Here is an 18420-nt window from a genome sequence, read left to right on the forward strand (position 1 = left end):
ACAAGTACTGAGAACAAAGGTACTAAGAAGAAAGTACCTAAAGGCTGGAAGGATAAGAAAGTCCCCAATGAAGGCATCTCACCTGGCATGAGAGTTGTCTTCACCAAGAAACCAGTCATACCACATACAGTGAGTCGTGTCTTATCTCTAGAGCATGTGGAGCTCATCCATGTGAAGATAGGAAGAAAGTTCATTGTAAGGGGTGAAATTCTGAGCCCATATCATCCTCCGTAAGGAGCTAACTGTCAAGCTAGTGACGTTAAAGAAGCGCTTGTTGGGAGGCAACCCAACCTTATTTAAGTTATTTCTATTTCCTCTAATTTCTTAAGTTGTTTTTCTTTAGTTATTTCTTTAGGTTCATGATCATGTGAAGCAGTCAGAACAGAGACAGAAAGGTTCAGGAATGAAAATAGACCACTCTGGATAGAGTGTCTTGCTGGCGTTGAACGCCAGCCAGGGAGCACTGGCTTGGGGTTCAACGCCCAAATTGGCAGTCTTGCTGGCGTTTAATGCCAACCAGAGGCAGAGCCAGGGCGTTCAACACCCAAATTGGCAGCGTAGCTGGCGTTGAACACCTGCCAAGAGCATAGTGCTGGGCATTCAACGCCCATGAAGAAGGGCAGGGAATCTGAATTCCCTAGCCTCTCAGGACCAGTGGGTCCCACAGCATCTTTACCTACCCCACTTCTTCCCTCTTACTTTCACTCTTTCCCATACATTCTTCCCTATAAACCCTAGCCCAATCACATCCATATCACTTCCCTAAAACTATCATAATTCCCACCAACTCCATCCACTTTAAAATCAAATTTTCCTCCCATTTATCCCACCCATGACCGAACCCAACCGTAGCCCACTCCTATAAATACCCCTCTTACTAACCCTTCATACACACACTTCATACACATCAAAGTCCCTTTGGCCGAATTGCTTTCTCCCTCCTTCTTCCTTTATTTTCTTCTTCTACTACTCCATTCTTCTCTTTTATTTAATTTTTGCTCTAGGATGAGCAAAGCTTTTAAGTTTGGTATGGGAAAAGCGTTGCTTTTTGCTTTCGATTACCACTTATGGCACCCAAGGTTGGACAGCCCTCTAGAAAGAGGAAAGGAAAAGCCATAGCCGCTACCTCCGAATCTTGGGAGATGGAGAGATTCATCACCATAGCCCACCAAGACCACTTCTATGAAGTAGTGGCAGAGAAGAAGGTGATCCCTGAGGTCCCTTTTAGGCTTAAGAAGAATGAGTATCTGGAAATCCGAAGAGAGATCAAGAGAAGATGTTGGGAAGTCCTAACCATTCCCATCCAAGAGGTTGCGATCTTAATGGTGCAAGAGTTCTATGCTAATCCATGGGTCACAAAAAACCATGACATTAGTGTGAACCCAAATCCCAAGAATTGGAGCACCATGGTCAGAGGGAGAATCTTGGACTTTAGTCCGAAAAGTGTGACGTTGGCGTTCAACTTGCCTTTGATGCAAGGAAACCCACATCCTTACACTAGAAGAGTCAAATTTGATCAAAGACTGGATGAAGTGCTCTCAGACATCTATGTGGTAGAAGCACAGTGGAAAAGGGATTCGCAAGGCAAGTCCATTCAACTACGAAGGCTTGACCTCAAGCCTTTAACTAGAGGATGGTTGGAATTCATCCAATGCTCTATCATCCCTACTAGCAATCGGTTAGAAGTGACCATAGACCGAGCCATCATGATTCATTGCATCATGATTGGGAGTGAGGTGCAAGTACATGAGGTGATACCTCAAGAATTGTACAAGATAGCTGAAAAGCCTTCCACCAAAGCAAGGTTAGCTTTCCCTCACCTTATTTGTTACCTATGCAATTCAGCTGGAATTGTCATAGAGGGAGACAACTTTATTGAGGAGGACAAGCCCATCACTAAGAAGAGGATGGAGCAAACTAAAGAGCATGCACATGAGCCTGTGCAACCGCCTTAGAAAGAAATTCCTGGGATACCTCAAGGGATGCAATTTCCTCCTCAATGCTATTGGGACCAATTGCATAATTCTCTTGGAGAATTGAACACTAATATGGAGCAATTGAGGTTGGAGCATCAAGAGCATTCCACCATCCTCAATGAAATAAGAGAAGATCAAAGGGCTATGAGGGAAGAACAAAAGAGACAAGGGCGTGACATTGAAGAGATCAAGCACTACATTGGATCCTCAAGGAGGAGTAGTAGCCGCCATCATTAAGGTGGATTCGTTCTCTTAATCCCCTTTTCTTATGTTATTTTTCTGTTTTCTGTTATGTTTTATTGTGTGTTCTCTTGTTCTTATTGCATGATCATTTCTATCTATGTCTTAAAGTTATAAAATATTCCATATATCTCTCACCTTACTTAAAAGAAAATTTTATTTGAAAAGAATTGATAGATATATGAATTTTGAGTTTATCTTAAGAATAGTTCAATTATCTTGATGTGGTGGCATTGCTTTTGTTTTCTGAATATATGAATGAACAGTGCATATTTGAGATTGAAATTAAGAATGTTGGCTCTTGAAAGAATGATGAAAAAGGAGAAGTATTATTGGTAATCTGAAAAATCCAAAAATTGATTCTTGAAGCAAGAAAAAGCAGCAAAAAAAAAGTAATATATGCAAAAAAAATATGCGAAAAAATTATAGCTGAAAAGAAATAAAAAGCAGAAAAAGGCAATAGCTCTTTAAACCAAAAGGAAAGAGGAAAAAGCCAATAGCCCTTTAAACCAAAATGCAAGGGTAAAAAGATCTAAGGCCTTGAGCATCAATGGTTAGGAGGGCCTAAAAGGAGTAAAATCTTGGCCTAAGCACTCCAAATAGATAGTGTCCCTAACTATATGCTTGTGGTGTGAAGGTGTCAAGTAAAAAGCTTGAGACTGAGCAGTTAAAGTCGTGATCTGATGAGCGGATATTTTATACACTTTTTGGCATAGTTTTCATATAGTTTTTAGTATGTTTTGTTAAATTTTTATTAGGTTTTTATAGGTCTTAGTGTTAAATTCACATTTTTGGATTCTACTTTAAGTTTGTGTGTTTTTGTACAATTTCAGGTATTTTCTGGCTGAAATTGAGGAGCTGGAGCAAAAGTCTGATTCAGAGACAGAGAAAGCACTGCAGATGCTGTCCAGATCTGACCTCCTTGCACTCGGAAGAGCTTTTCTGGAACTACAGAAGTCCCAAAGGAGCGTTCTCAATGGCTATGGAAAGCTGACTTCTAGAGCTTTCCATCAATGTATAACAGTCTATACTTTGCTTCAGATTAGAAGGCCCAAAACTGGCGTCCAACGCCAGTCGCCAGCCTCCTGCCCCCCTTTTGGCGTCCAGCACCCAAGGAGCAAAGGCCAACATCTAAACACCCAAAGAGGATCCCCTAGCCAGCGTTCAATGCCATAGAGGCCTCATGGCACATGGATCTCATGAAAGCTCAGCCCAAACACTCACCAAGAGGGCCCCAGAAGTGGATTTTAGCACTAAAAAGACTGTTTTACCCTTACTAGTCATTGTTTAGTATTTAAGGGATTAGACTTCTGTTATTCGAACACTTTTAAAATACCTTTTACCATAATTTTGAATTTACCATTGTATTTTCTTTCAATACGAGTTTCTAAACCTCCTAGGTTGAGGGGAGGAGCCCTACTGAGTCCTATGAATTAATAAAAGTATTATTGTTTCTTCTTCGATCCGTGTTTGATTTATTTCTAAGATGCATACTCGTTCTTCAACATGGTGAATAGGATGACCAGTGACAATCAGCTCTGTTCATCATACTAGGACCGCGTGCTTGACAACCACCCGTGTCTACTTGGGTTCGTGTGAATACGTGGGTGGAAAGCGCGAACCGCTAGCTTGATTATGCATCTCTCAGATGGATAATCCACGACTTCGTTGGAGACTTCTCAAGACACCAGTTCAGCCAATTTCTGGGGAGATTAGGGTCTCCGTGGTATAGGCTAGAACCCAAAGAAGCAACATTCTCTGATCTGAAAGATTTGACCTTGTTTGTGGCGTTTTGAGTAGGATCGCTAGGAGAATGAACTGCTAGAGCTTCACCCTCCGTCAGATTGGATGACAACAGCCAATGGCATTTGATTTGGTACAGAGGAGATTGATGACCACGGCCCATGGCGTTGATCACATACAGCCTGCCATAGAAGAAATCACTCACAAGAAAAGGAGACAGTAATACCAGAGTTAATTCAGAAAGGCTAAGCAATTCCAATCCTTAACTATATTCCTATTACTGATTCCATTGAAAAAATACCTTATACGCTTCTCTCATATTTCTTTTAATGCAATTAAGGCTCAATCCAACAACTTCTTGATTCGCCTGACTAAGACCTGCAAGATAACCATAGCTTGCTTCAAGCCACAATCCTCATGGGATCGACCCTGACTCGCTCAGGTATTACTTGGACGACCCAGTGCACTTGCTGGTACAGCTGTACGAAGGTGTGGGGATTCGTGCCACCAAATTTTTGGCGCCGTTTCCGGAGATTGTTCGAGTTTGGACAAACTGACGGATTGTCTTGCTCCCTAGATCAGGTAATTTATTTTATTTTGTTGAGTCTTTTATTTTTATTTTCTTCTTCTCTATTTTCAAAAAAAAAATTAAAACCTTTTTCAAAAATATTTTTCTTTTCTTTGTTTAATTTTTTTCTTGATTTGAGTCTTTTTGTTTTTGTTCTTGGTAATTTTCGAAAATTTTGAGTCGTTTTCTAAAAATTTTTCAAAATTAGTGTCTTTTTGTTTGAATCTTGTTTCAATCTTTAAGTTTGGTGTTTTCATGTGTTTTTCTTTTAATTTTTCGAAAATTTAATGTTTGATGTTCAAAAGTTTTAAGTTTGGTGTTCTTTGTGTGTTCTTGTGTTCTTTAAATTTTTTTAGTCTTGTTCTTGGTGTTCTTTTTTAATCTTCAAAGTGTTCTTGTGTTTCTTTTTGTTTTCATCTTAAAAATTTTTAAGTTTGGTGTCCCTTGGTGTTTATCTTTAAATTTTCGCATACTAAGTCCATCTTGATCTAAAAATTTTAAGTTTTGTGTCTTTTACTTGTTTTTCTATCTCCTCATTAAATTCAAAAATAAAAAAATCTTTTCTATATTTTTTAAATCAATTTTCGGAAATTTTAAATAAAAATTCAGATTTTAATTTTAAATTTTTATCTTATCTTATCTTAATTTTTAAATTTCAAAAAATCAAATCTTTTCAAAATAATATCTTTTTCAAAATCTTATCTTATTTTTTTCGAATTTCAAAATTTAAAATCCAAATTTCAATTTCCAAAATTTAATTTTCAAAATTCAAATTTCAAATTTCAAATTTTAAATTTCAAATTTTAAACTTTAAAATTAAATCTTTTTGAAAATCAAATTTCAAATCTCATCTCTTTCAAATCTTTTCAAATCTTTATCTTATCTTGTTGATTTTTTTTCAAAATTCAAAACTTTAAAAATTCAAATTTTAAATTTCAAATTCAAATTTCAAAATTCAAATTTTAATTTCAAATTTCAAAAATTTAAATTTAAATTTTCAAATTTCAAATCTTAAATTCAAATCTTTTCTTAATTAGTTACTTATCTTATCTTCTCTTTCAAAACTTCCTAACTAATCCTTCTCTCTCCTAATTTTCGAAAATTATTTTCTTCTCCTCTCTCCTCTATTTTCGAATTTTATAATTTAATTTCAAATATTTTTAAATTATTAATATTATTTTCGAAATTAATAAATAAATAAAATAAAAATAAAAAATATTTTTTATTCTTGCTTATCTTTTCTACTTCTATTTCTTCTTCTACCTCTTCTACCTTTCTTCTTCCTCTTCTTCTACCCTTCTTCATCATGAACCCAAATGGGAATGAAGAGTTCAGAAGAACTCTGGAATCTTATACAAATCCTGCTGCTGACTTCTATGAAAAAAGTATCAGCATACCTCACATCAGAGCAAGCAGCTCTGAACTCAACCCTCAACTTATTACTCTACTGTAGTAAAACTGCCAGTATTCTTGGCTTTCTCAGGAAGAATCTACAGAATTCCTGACAGATTTTTTAAATATTGCTGACATAGTACACAATGAGGGAGTAGAACAAGATGTCTACAGATTATTGCTTTTTCCTTTTGCTGTAAAGGACAAAGCAAATAGGTGGTTGGATAACCAGCCTAAAGCGAGTTTGAAAACTTGGAAACAATTAGTAGACAAGTTTTTAAATCAATACTTTCCTCCAAGAAAGATGACCCAGCTGAGGCTGGACATCCAAGGCTTCAAACAAGGAGATAAAGAATCTCTTTATGATGCCTGGGAGAGGTATAGGAGAATGCTAAGAAAATGTCCCACTGAAATATTTTCAGAATAGGTACAGTTAGACATCTTCTATTATGGACTTTCAGACATGGCTAGAATGTCTTTGGACCACTCTGCTGGTGGATCCATACATATGAGAAAGACAATTGAAGAAGCTCAAGAGCTTATTCAGACAGTTGCCATTAATAAACATCTGTACTCATCTGTTGAGACTTCTAGAAAAGGAGAGGTTAAGGCAGTATCTACTGAACCTAACCCTTCAGAACAAGATGGCCCATTGACTCAGTAACTGCACGCCCTTGCCCAGCAACTACTGGAATTGCAAGAGGCTTTGCGAGAAACTTGGGCTTCTAACAAGAATGTAGAAGCACAGCTGAGTCAAACAAGGCAGCAGTTATCTAAGCAGATAACTGAGGAATGTTAGGCCCTTCAGCTAAGGAGTGGGAAAATCTTGAATACCCAACCTCAGAACAACAGGAGGTTAGGAAAAGAACAACTGACAGAGGATAACCAAGTCTCTGCACAAGATAAGACAGGGCGTTCAAATGCCTAGGAAGGTATCACTCTTGGTGTTGAACTCTAGGAAAGGGCAGAGACTGGTCGTTCAAACGCCCAAGGAGGAAGCACCCTTTGTGTTGAACGCCCACAAGGGAATGATGCCCCTGGCGTCAAACGCCAGGAAGGGGGCAGCAGCATGGGCGTTGAACGCCCAAGCAAGGGAGGCCAGTCACTTACTGATGGCAACCATCCTAAGAAAGCTAGTAACCCCCCTTCAAATACACAAGGTACTCGGCCTTTATCAATCAAGATTGATGAGTATAAGGCTAAGATGCCATTTCCTCAGAAGCTCTGTCAAGAGAAAAAGGATAAACAGTTTGCCCACTTTGCAGATTATCTCAGAACTTTAGAGATCAAGATCCCTTTTGCAGATGCTCTTGAACAGATACCTTCTTATGCTATGTTCATGAAGGATATTCTGAGTCATAAGAAAGATTGGAGAGAGATAGAAACAGTCCTCCTCACTGAAGAGTGCAGTGCAATCATTCAAAACAACCTACCAGAGAAACTTAAAGATCCTGGAAGCTTTATGATACCATGCACTCTAGGTGATGCTTGTACAAGGACAGCTCTATGTGACCTTGGAGCAAGCATCAACCTAATACCTGCTTCATTAATAAAGAAGCTTTGCTTGACTGATGAAGTCAAACTAACCCGCATATGCCTTCAACTTGCTGATGGTTCTATTAAGATACTATCAGGAGTGATCGAAGACATGATTGTCAGGGTTGGACCCTTTGCTTTCCCTACTAACTTTGTGGCGTTGGACATGGAAAGGCACAAGAGTGCATCCTTTATCCTAGGAAGACTGTTCCTAATTATAGGATGAACCCTCATTGATGTTAAAAAAGGAGAAGTAACCCTAAGAGTCAATGAGAAAAAGTTTGTTCCGATTATTGTCAAGGCTACGCAGCATCCAGACACCCCAGAGGAATGCATGAGCATTGACCTCATTGATTCCCTAGTGGAAGAATTGAACATGGCCGAAAGCCTCAAAGAATGGCTTAATGACATTCTTACTGATGAACAGCCTGACTTGGAGGATCCTTTGAAAACCCCTGAGGAAAAGGAGAAACCTCCAAAGCTTGAGCTCAAGCCATTACCATCCTCCTTGAAATATGTATTTTTGGGAGATGGAGATACTTATCCTGTGATCATAATCTCTGTCTTAGAACCACAGGAAGAAGAAGCACTAATTCAAGTGCTTAAAACATACAGGACCGCCCTTAGGTGGACTATACGTGACCTTAAGGGCATTAGCCTAGCCCGATGCATGCATAAAATCCTGCGGGAGGATAATGCCAAACCAGTGGTGCAACCACAAAGGCAATTCAATCCGGCTATGAAGGAAGTAGTGCAGAAGGAAGTCACTAAGATCTGGGAGGCTGGGATCATTTATCCCATTTCTGATAGTCCCCGGGTGAGCCTTGTCTAAGTTGTTCCCAAGAAGGGAGGTATGACAGTGGTTCATAATGAAAAGAATGAGTTGATCCCAAAAAGGACAGTTATAGGGTGCCGTATGTGCATTGACTATAGAAGAATCAATGACGCTACCAGTAAGGATCATTTTCCTTTACCATTCATTGACAAAATGCAAGGGAGACTAGCAGGACATGCATTTTATTATTTTCTGGATGGATATTCAGGGTACAATCAAATAGCAGTGGATCCATAGGATCAAGAGAAGACAACTTTGACATGCTCATCTGGCATGTTTGCCTATAGGCGAATGCCATTTGGCCTGTACAATGCACCTGACGTCCCATTTGTCTTTGACCAAGAATGCCTACATGCTTTTGAAACCCTGAAAGCCAAGCTTGTCACTGCTCCTATCATCTCTGCACCCAATTGGGACTTGCCATTTGAACTAATGTGTGATGCCAGCGATCATGCCATTGGCGCAGTTTTGGGACAAAGACATGACAAGCTTCTGTATGTCATTTACTATGCTAGTCGTGTGCTAAATGATGAGCAAAAAATTACACTACTACAGAAAAGGAGCTACTTGCAGTGGTTTATGCCATTGATAAGTTCAAATCCTACCTAGTAGGATCTAAGGTCATTATCTATACTGACCATGCCGCTCTGAAGTATCTGCTCACTAAGCAGGACTCTAAGCCTAGACTTATAAGATGGGTATTACTCCTGCAAGAGTTTGATGTAGAAATTAGAGACAGAAAAGGCACCTAAAATCAAGTGGCTAACTACTTGTCTAGGATTGAACCAGTAGTAGGGACTTCTTCTCCCTCCACTAACATATCCGAATCCTTTCCAGATGAGAAACTCTATGCCATCCGGACAGTACCTTGGTTTGCAGACATTGCAAATTACAAGGCTATCAGGTTCATTCCCAAGGAATTTACCAGGAAACAGGCCCGAAAACTCATGCATGATGCAAAGTAGTACTTATGGGATGAACCATATCTCTTTAAGAGATGCTCGGATGGAATAATCTGATGTTGTGTGTCTGTAGAAGAGGCACAGAGAATTCTATGGCATTGTCATGGCTCAGACTATGGAGGACACTTTGGAGGTGAGCGGACAGCCACCAAAGTTCTCCAAAGTGGCTTTTACTGGCCTACTCTCTTTAAAGATTCTAGAGAGTTCGTCCGTAACTGTGATAGTTGCCAAAGGGCTGGGAATCTCCCTCATGGTCACAACATGCCTCAGCAAGGAATCCTAGAGATTGAGCTGTTTGACGTATAGGGCATAAATTTCATGGGACCCTTCTCGCCTTTATACTCAAACATCTACATCCTTGTGGCAGTAGATTATGTGTCTAAATGGGTTGAAGCAATAGAAACACCCGCTAATGACACCAGAGTAGTAATGAAGTTCCTCCACAAGAATATCTTTAGTAGATTTGGTGTCCCTAGGACACTAATTAGTGATGGAAGTACTCATTTCTGCAACAGAAAGCTGGATTCTGTCTTAAGCCGTTACGGAGTTCGCCATAAAGTAGCAACACCGTATCATCCCCAAACCAATGGGCAAGCTGAAGTCTCAAATAGAGAACTAAAGAGAATCCTAGAGAGGACAGTATGTATCTCTAGAAAGGATTGGGCTAGAAATCTTGATGATGCTCTGTGGGCATACAAAACAGCTTTCAAAACCCCCATGGGAACCTCACCATATCAGTTAGTATATGGGAAGTCCTGTCATTTGCCAGTGGAACTAGAACACAAAGCCTATTGGGATACTAGATTCCTTAACCTTGATGCTAAAGCAGCAGGGAAAAAAAGACTTCTCCAACTAAATGAGTTAGACGAATTTCGCTTAGATGCATTTGAAAATGCAAAGATCTATAAGGAAAAGGCAAAGAGGTGGCATGACAGAAAGTTAGCTTCCAGAGTCTTTGAACTAGGACAGAAGGTCCTGCTCTTCAACTCAAGACTCAAAATGTTTCCTGGGAAACTCAAATCCCATTGGACAGGACCGTTTGTGATTACCAATGTATCACCTTACGGGCAAATAGAACTTCAAGGTAAAAAAACTAGGTTCACTGTCAATGGACAGAGGGTTAAGCATTACCTTGAAGGAGATATAGAGCCAGGAGGCTCAAAACTGTTACTAAATTAAGTACAGTGAAGTCCAGCTAAGGACATTAAAGAAGCGCTTGTTGGGAGGCAACCCAACAATCATTCATACATTATTAATTTTCTTGTGGTTTCTATTTTAATTAGTTTTCTTTTTAATTAATTTTTCACTATGTTTTAAGTTAATTTTAATGTTAATGTTAATGTTAGTGATCTTGAACAATGCTGAAACAGAGACAGAATGATGCAGAATAGCAAACAGAATAACCTGGAGTTAGGATCTCTCTGGCGTTAAACACCAGAAAGGGAAGGCAAATTGATGCGTGAGCATTTCCTCTATCTTTTCCTTGTGAATTTGCATTTGAATTGATAATTTTAATCAAGAGTTAATATGTTTTAGCCACTATGAATGCTACTTTGAGTTGTGTGTAATTTTGTTTGTTTCAGGTAGCATTTTTGACGAATTTGACAGAGTTTTCATGAAGAAACGAAGCAACAGCAGAATAAAGGCTTTAAGCCAAACTTGAACTCTCCAAGTTTGGCACCAAGAAGCACCATAATGCCCATTATCCTCTGCCTCATCCACGCTAAACTTGCACCCCCCAAGTTTGGCTTGGACCTTCCAGAGAGAAAACTCCATCTTGCACGCACACACGGCGCCAAACTTGGATATCCCAAGTTTGGCGCCACCCAGTCCGAGACTTCCACCTCCAAAGTTGCCAAAATTCCATCTAAGTGTATCGGTTCCTATTCTAAAATTTCTGCATGATCAAAACACACGTAAAACAAAGGAAATACAGTAAAACCTCAATAAAAATCAAATAAATAATAAAATCAACGCAGCGGAAAATAAACTGAGGATACGAAATTATCAGGTTGCCTCCCGACAAGCGCTTCTTTAACGTCACTAGCTTGATGGTCAATTCTGCTAATTCAGCAGATGAGCGGACCTCTGGCGATCAATCTCGCATCCAAGATAGTGCTTCAACCTCTGACCATTAACTGTGAATTTTCTGTCAGAATTTTCCTCCTGAATCTCTACATGACCATGCGGTGAAGCTCTGGTGACCACAAACGGTCCTGACCACCGGGATTTAAGCTTCCCGAGAAAGAGTTTGAGCCTTGAATTGAACAGAAGCACCCTCTGACCTGGCTCAAAGACTCTGATGGCAATCTTCTTGTGATGCCATATCTTGGTTCTTTCCTTATAGAGCTTGCATTCTCATAAGCTGAATATCAGAATTCATCAAGCTCATTCAACTGAAGCATTCTCTTGATTCATGTAGCCTAAGCATCAAAGTTCAGATACTTGATTGCCCAGTAAGCTTTATGCTCCAGTTCCACTGGTAAGTGGCAGGCATTACCATAGACGAATTGATAAGGAAACATGCCAATAAGAGTCTTGTACGCTGTCCTGTACGCCCAGAGAGCATTATCAAGCTTCCTAGAAGAGTCCTTCCTTGAGGCACTGATGGTCTTCTCTAGAATCCTCTTGAGTTCCCTATTGGAAACCTCAACCTGTCCACTTGTCTGAGGGTGGTAAGGGGTAGCCACTTTATGACGGACTCCATATCTCTGCAAAAGTGAGTCCAGCTGTCTGTTACAGAAGTGACTTCCACCATCACTAATGAGTGTCCTTGGGACACTAAACCGGCTGAAAATATATCTCTGAAGAAAGCTCATCACCACTTTGGCATCATTGGTAGGCAGAGCTACAGTTTCCACCCACTTGGACCCATAATCAACTGCCACCAGAATATAGTTGTTGGAATATATGGGTGGGAAAGGTCCCATGAATTCAATACCCCACACATCAAATAACTCAACCTTAAGAATCCCCTGCTGTGGCATCTCATGGGTGGCAGGGAGATTCTTAGCTCTTTCACATCTATCATTGCTCTGCACAAATGCTCTTGAATCCCTGAAGAGAGTCGGCCAGTAAAACCCGCTTTGAAGGACCGTTGTAGCTGTCCTTTCACCACCAAAGTGGCCTCCATAATCAGAACCATGACAGTGCCAAAGAATCTGCTGTGTTTCCTCATCTGGGACACATCTCTAGATTATACCATCTGAGCATCTTCTAAAAAGGTATGGCTCCTCCCAAAAGTAGTACTTTGCATCAGTTAGTAGCTTCTTCACTTGTTGTCTACTGTACTCCTTTGGAATGAAATTCATGGCTTTGTAATTTGCAATGTCCATAAACCATAGAGCCTGCTGAATGAGGAACAATTGCTCATTCGAAAATGTTTCAGCCACAGCTGTGGGTGACTGTACTCCTACTTCAGACTCAATTCTGGAAAGGTGGTTAACTACGTGATTTTCTGACCCTTTCTTGTCTTTTATCTCAATATCAAACTCCTGAAGGAGTAGCACCCATCTGATTAATCTTGGTTTAGAATCCTATTTGGTTAGAAGGTACTCTAAAGCAACATGATCAGTATAAACAATAACCTTAGAACCAATTAAATAGGACCTAAACTTATCAACAACATTCATAATAGCTAATAATTCTTTTTCTGTAGTTGTGTAATTCTTTTTGAGCATCATTTAACACACTGCTAGCATAGTAAATGACATGTATAAGCTTTCCATGCCTCTATCCTAAAACAGCTCTTATAGCATAATCACTAGCATCACACATTAATTCAAATGGTAAATCCCAGTCAGGAGGAGCTATGATGGGAGTAGAGGTAAGATTTGCCTTCAGAGTTTCAAAAGCATGTAGGCATTCAGCATCAAACACAAAAGGAACATCAACAACTAATAGATTGCTCAATGGTTTAGCAATTTTTGAAAAATCCTTTATAAATCTTCCATAAAATCCTGCATGACCCAAGAAACTCCTGACTACCTAAACATTAGATAGTGGTGGTAATTTTTCAATTACCTCAACCTTTGCTCTATCAACCTCAATCTCCTTGATTGAAATCCAGTGTCCAAGAATAATACCTTCTGTAACCATAAAATGACATTTTTCTGAATTTAAAACAAGGTTTGATTCTTGACACCGTTTCAAGACTAGAGATAAATGCTTAAGGCAGGATTCAAAAGAATTACCAAAGATAGAAAAATCATCCATAAATACCTTAATGAACTTTTCAACCATATCAGAAAAAATTGACAGCATACACCTCTGAAAAGTTGCTGGAGCATTACAAAGTCCAAATGACATTCTTCTGTAAGCAAATACTCCAAAAGGGCATGTAAATGCTGTTTTCTCTTGATCTTGAGGGTCCACTACAAGTTGATTATATCCAGAATATCCATCTAGAAAACAATAAAAAGCATGACTAGCTAACCTTTCAAACATCTGATCAATGAAAGGTAGGGGGAAGTGATCCTTCCTTGTAGCAGTATTGAGTCTCCTATAGTCTATGCACATTCTCCATCCTGTGACTGTTCTTGTAGGAATAAAAGAACTATCTATATAATATAGACAAGTAAAGCTTTAAAGTGAGTGAAGAGTGGTTCAAAACGTAAATGAAACCTTAACTTGGGATGAGTTATAGAATTCCTTCCTTGTCATAACCACAACTATGATAATTATAATGGATTAATCTCACCTAGTCAACCCTTAACATCGAAGAGTAAGTCAAGTGAGCATAATTGTTATTAATCCACAAATCCTAGCTAACTTACTAATTACCTTAGTAAAAAGCTAGTGTTAGTGGAAACAATAACAACTAACAACCCAAGAACTATTACTAAATGTCGAATATTATGACTCTAGTATTCCATAAATTCATTTCCCCAAGTCAAGGAGTGAAAATTTACTCCATAATCAAAATTCACATTTCATCAAACACATGGTAGGCATATTCACAAAACATGGCAAAATTGTAAAATTACTTGAAACTATGAACAACCAATGATCAAAATCAACAAAGGCAACTCAATAAACATATAAAAACTATTAAACATCAAATTCATTAACCAAAACTCAAAATTACAAAACTATATATGTATTGACAAAGTAAATTAAAATGTAAGAAAGTGTAGAACAAGTAATGTAATAAAAGAGGAAATTAAAGAAATACTTACAATAGAAATAACTAGAATCCAAGATCAAAATTGGAAAATGCAAACTTGTAGCATAAACCCTAACTAAACCCTAAGGAAAATTGAGAGAAAACCTAAACTAAAATACCCTAAAACTACCCTAAGTGTGTTGTGTAATGTATGGTATGAATATGTGTTTCTAGCCTCTTGATGCCAAGGCATCTTAGGCTAGTTTTACTAGCATTTTTTTGTTAGTTTTAGTTGTTTTATGCATTTTCTTAAGCTTAAAGTAACCAAGAATGGTTAAATGAATAACAAAGCAATGAACCATCCAAACAGTATGATTTTGATGCAAATTCCATGAGTTTTTAGTTATATTACTTGAATGCTATGAATGGAAGATTTCTCATGAAATTTTGCAAGACTTTGATGCAATTGTTTGGATGATTTCAGGGAAGAAGAGGCTAGGCAAGGAAGCAACAAAATCAATAAAGGAAGCTTGAATATCACATGTGGAGTTTAAGTTCCAGTTTAAGCTTAAACTGGAGCTTAAACGCCAGAATCATGAAGGCTAAGAAACGCTGGAACTGGCGTTTAACCTCCAGTTTAACCTTAAACTGGAAGTTAAACGCCAGAATGAGAATTTCACCAAGGGAGCATTTCCACGTTTAAGCTCCAGTTTAACCTTAAACTGGAGCTTAAACGTGTTCGACACAATTCTCACCAGGAAGCATTTCCACGTTTAACCTCCAGTTTAACCTTAAACTGGAGGTTAAACGCCAGAAGTAAGAAAGGCACCAGGAGCATTTCCACGTTTAAGCTCCAGTTTAACCTTAAACTGGAGCTTAAACGTGTTCGACTATTTCTCTCCTCCAGGGTTGCTTTCCCATTTCCACGTTTAAGCTTCAGTTTAACCTTAAACTGAAGCTTAAACGTGCACGACCCAATTGCTCCTCCAGGGTTGCTTTCTTCATTTCCACGTTTAAGCTTCAGTTTAACCTTAAACTGAAGCTTAAACGTGTTCGACATTTCACACTCCTGGGTTGCTTTCTTCCATTTCCACGTTTAAGCTTCAGTTTAACCTTAAACTGAAGCTTAAACGTGTTCGACTATTTCCCTCCTCCAGGGTTGCTTTCCCATTTCCACGTTTAAGCTTCAGTTTAACCTTAAACTGAAACTTAAACTTCAACTTAAACGTCACTTTTTGAAAGGGGTTTCTGGGCCAAATATATTGAAGTTTAAGTTAGCATTTGAGCACAAACATTAACTTAAACGTATTATGGTATGAAACCCAATTGAATATCATGTTTATGGGATTGGGCCTGAAGAATTGATGAGTCTGGAGCTTCAATTTGTTGAGTCTTGTGTATTACTTGATTATCACTAAGTTGGTTCAATGAATGTTACAGAATTGGATCAGCAGCCTCATCAGGATTATGGATCATAAACCCAAAGCAAAAGGAAATCAGGGAAAGGCCTCAAAGCCCAAGAAACACAACAGAAGCTCAATTTAGAAAGTGTATAAATAGGATAGAATTTAAGTTGGTTGACACACACTCGAGGAGTTTTATACACGGAGAACTTTGGATCATTTTCTTTTAGTTTTGTAATTGAATTCAGAGCTATGACTCACTAAACCCCTTTCATTGGGTTAGGGAGCTCTATTGTAATTCAATGAATCAATAATAGTTTTATCTTCTTCTTCAATCTTTTCTCTTGAATTTTGTTAGAAAGCTTCTCGATCTAATTCCATTGGGTAGTTGTCTTGGAAAAGAAACTACCCATAATTGGAATCCTTCGGAACCTTGGGAAAGGAATGGAGGATTCATGCTAGAGAAGCTTTCTCACAGTGAATTGGATTGGGGTTTGGATGGATATTGTGACATGTAATCCTACCAAATTGTGGTTCATGAAACTGTGTGGTATAATCAGTGATCGAGCATCATCTCTTCTTATGAACATTTAAACCAAGGGATTGGGAATTTGTTTGTTTTTAGAGAGAATTGGTGAGCCAAGGGATTGGGATCCAATCATATAAGATTGCCAAGCAAAATTCAATGAATGCATTGGTTGAGGAAGGGATAAAAGTTGTTTTGATTCGGAGATCTCAATATCTCCTAACACCCAATGAACTCCCCATTTCTGATTTACCACTTTCTCTTTACATTCTGCAATTAAATTCATGCAATCACCCCCATCCCTTTTAATTTCAGCAATTTAGCTTCTCGCTCTTTAATTCATGCAAATTTTACATTCCGCAATTCTCATCTAAATCGTGATTCCGCTCAACTAGAACATACTTCTAATCCGAATTGCTCACTCAACCAATCCTTGTGGGATTCGACCTCACTCTATTGTGAGTTTTTACTTGACGATAACCGGTGCACTTGCCGGAAGGAATTTTGCCGATCGTGCAATTTCCTAAATCGTAGCATAACAAGTTTATGCGCATCAAGTTTATGGCGCCGTTGCCGGGGATTGGTTTTCGATTGACAATTCTCAAATTGGAAGTTAACTAGATTGAGCATTTTTCTTGCTTTGTTTATTCAGTTCAAGTTACTTGTTGAATTTTAATTTCTGCACTCTGTTACTTGTTTTCTTTCTTTATGCCTTTAAATTCAAGCAACTAACTCACTGACTCACTAACTATTTGAATTAATTCCTCAACTGCTCTAACCATACTCTTCCATTAACCAAGAGTATTTCACTTGTTTGGTGCCTGTGCTGTGTTCTTGTATGACAGGTAGGAGAGGAGAGACATCAACTCCTCCATATACCGAACCAGAGAGGACCCTTCATAGACTTAGAAGGGAAGCAAGAGGGAAGAGAGTACTGAGAGAAGAGGAATCTGAAGGAGAATCTGAGGACAATTTTGAGGAAGCTTTAGATCTCAACATGGATAGAGAAGTTCACAACCATGAGAGGGCTGATGGAAACAATGCCATTCCTGAGAGGAGGGTTCTTGGTTCATACATAAACCCAACCTCTGGGAATTGTGGTAGCAGCATTCAGAAACCACCCATTCAGGCCAACAATTTTGAACTTAAACCACAGCTAATATCACTTGTGGAGGATCATTGTTCATTTGGTGGGAGTGCTAATGAAGATCCAAACCAATATCTCACAAAATTCCTGAGAATTTGCGACACTGTGAAGTCCAATGGAGTCCAGGAAGATACCTATAAATTGCTCTTGTTCCCATTTTCACTTAGGGACAAGGCAGCTAAGTGGCTGGAATCATTCCCAAGGGGGAGCCTAACAACCTGGGATGAGGTGGAAAGCAAGTTTCTGGCACGTTTCTACCCCCCACAAAAGGTCAATAGGCTTCGATCTGAGGTTCAGACTTTTAGACAACAAGATGGTGAAACTCTCTACGAGGCATGGGAGAGATTCAAGGATTTGACAAGGAAATGCCCACCAGACATGTTCCATGACTGGGTGCAATTGCATATTTTCTATGATGGACTTTCTTATGAATCAAGGAAGGCTGTAGACCATTCATCAGGAGGTTCATTGAACAGGAAAAAGACTGTGGAAGAAGCCATTGAAGTGATTGAGACAGTGGCTGAGAATGAGTACTACTATGCTTCAGAGAGACACAACACTAAGGGAGTCATGGAGATGAACCATGTTGATACAATTTTAGCCCAAAACAAGGTGTTTGCCAAGCAACTAGCAGAGCTCACCAGGAAATTAGAAACAAAGCAAGTGGCTGCAATACACACACAAGATCAAGAGGAAGTAAGCACTGAAGGAGGTGATTGGGAAGAGGCCAATTATGTAGGAAATCAACAAAGGCAACCATATGATCCACATTCCAACACTTACAACCCAGGCTGGAAAAACCACCCAAACTTTGGGTGGGGAAACCAGCAAAACCAACATAACAAGTCCACATACCAAAACTCCAACCAAAGATCACACCAAGCCACACAAAACACTTACTCCCAACCATCATATCATGGCCAAAATAATCAACCTACCCAACCTAATCCAAACCAACAATTTCAAGATCAATTAAACAGGATAGAAG

General features: G+C 38.9%; 1 non-coding gene across 1 annotated transcript; it reads right to left on the reverse strand.

Moving 5' to 3' along the window:
* Positions 1 to 17708: 17708 nt before the first annotated feature.
* Positions 17709 to 17812, reverse strand: LOC148561847 (small nucleolar RNA R71). Its single transcript, XR_015886393.1, has one exon. It is a non-coding gene; the product is annotated as a small nucleolar RNA R71 (small nucleolar RNA).
* Positions 17813 to 18420: the final 608 nt, after the last annotated feature.

The sequence above is a fragment of the Arachis ipaensis genome, chromosome B6, assembly GCF_059453495.1.
Source record: "Arachis ipaensis isolate K30076 ecotype BB chromosome B6, ASM5945349v1, whole genome shotgun sequence".
In the NCBI taxonomy this organism is placed as follows: Eukaryota; Viridiplantae; Streptophyta; class Magnoliopsida; order Fabales; family Fabaceae; genus Arachis; species Arachis ipaensis.